We start from the raw sequence: 1,940 nt of genomic DNA on the forward strand, positions 1-1,940 counted from the left end.
GGAGAGGCCTGGGCGCGGCCTGCAGGTGCTCCCGGGCGCACGGGCCCGCCCCGTTGGGTGCATTTTCTGAAAGGTCCGGCGTGGCCCGGGGTCGCGCACCTATGGCCTGACGCCATGATGTCTCCAGAATGATTTGATTCCCGGCACCTGGGTGCAGGTGGGCTGAGGCCGAGAAAGGCATCAGCGAGGAGAGCAGGGAGAGAGAGGTTTTCTTTCGTTTCTGCCGGCTGCAGGCCGCTCTGCTGAGTAAGGGTCTGTCTGTCCTGGTTCCCCCATGCCCGGCGTCCTCGGTTATCTGAGCTGCGCTCAAGGCTGCAAGCTCCCTGCCAGATACCTGCTAAGCACGATGTCTTCTCTGCCCCGTTTTATTCTCTTTAACCCTTTCGCTTTCCCCCAATTCCGAATAACGACAGTAGAAGGAACGAGGGAAACAGAACGTCACCATTAGAGCAGCGCGGTGACCACGGCCACAGGCAGGACCCACCAGCGGAAGCTACACTTGGTGGGTATTTGAAAGCGGTTTGAACAGAAACAGAACTTCTCTGCACGACGGACCTCCTCACAGGACTTAGGAAAACCAGCAAGTCTGCGTGTGGAACCGCACGACAGGTCACCACTGGAGCCTTCGCCAGGTGACCACAGGCAGCACCAGAGTGACATGTAAGGACCTGGGCGCACCTCCGTGGCCCTGAGGGTCCCTCACCTGTGCAGGCCTCCCAGGAATGCACATGCCCCACCACAGGAACCCTCAGGCAAACCCAAATGCAAACCCATTTGGCTCTTAAAATCTACATTTTTTTTCATAATGTCTTCCCTCTAACCCATGTACTTTCTCTTCAAATGGTTGTGAAAACTTCTACTTGAAAATAATTGCAAACTCGGGGGAAAGCTGGAAGAATGATGAACACGCCCCGAGAATGTCTTTTCTAACAGAGCTCTTTGCCTGGGCAGAATCCAGCTCAGGACTGTGTGTGCACCCAGGGGCCATGTCTTCACTTCTACGGACGCCTCTATGTGTATGAAAGGCTAATATGCAAACTGTCCCCTCGGGCATTCCACCGGGAGGCTGGGCGTTCCATCGCTCGCCATGACGTGCGCTGACCACCAGGGGGCGGCAGAGAAGGAAGGAGGGCCTCGGCCCGCAGCAGGAGAGAAGGCCCTGGCCCGAAGCCAGAGGCCCTGATCAGTCTGATCACAGCCAGGCCTGGGGACCCTGCCGACCCCTGCACGGCCTCTGGTCTTCGAATGCTTTCCAAACGGTGTTTCACCTCTGGCCCCCTTGCTGGCCGCTCAGGGGGCAGCTGTCCCGGGGTCTCTGCCATCTTGGTGAGGTCATGGTCAGCAGGAGCTGAATGTACAGGTGCCCGCGGGGCTGCGCAGGGCCCTGGGTGAGACAGCTCTGCATTTGTCCCTGGGGTCCCTTTGGAAGTCCCCAGGTGTGCACCATTCTTTATGTTAGTTTCTCCGCTTGGGGTTTCTGCACGTGTCCGACCCAGGGTTAGGGTTAAGGGTTAGGGTTAGGGGTTAGGTTTAGGGTTAAGGGTTAGAGTTAGGGGTTAGGGTTAGGGTTAAGGGTTAGAGTTAGGGGTTAGGGTTAATCCTAACTCTAACCCTAACCATAAACACTAACCCTAACCCTAAACCTGACCCAAGGTCATTTCAGACCAGGAGAGCAAACACCAGAACACAGAACCCTAACCCTAACCCTAACCTGGCCAGGCTCACTGTGAACGGGTGAATGGTCCTGTTTTGAGTGCCTGTGTATGTCCTCTCAGTTAGGGGGTGGCTTTCATGCTGCCCTGGCTGGGCTGCCCCCTCATCAGCTTCCCTCTGTCCAGGTCCACAGGCTCAGGAGGCCAAGCCCCTTGACCACTCTCCCCGACGGGCCACCCGGTGACATTTGCCCACCGCGCGCCGGAGCCAACGTGCGCACGCAGAGC

This window comes from Myotis brandtii, unplaced genomic scaffold (assembly GCF_000412655.1).
Source record: "Myotis brandtii unplaced genomic scaffold, ASM41265v1 scaffold699, whole genome shotgun sequence".
NCBI lineage: Eukaryota > Metazoa > Chordata > Mammalia > Chiroptera > Vespertilionidae > Myotis > Myotis brandtii.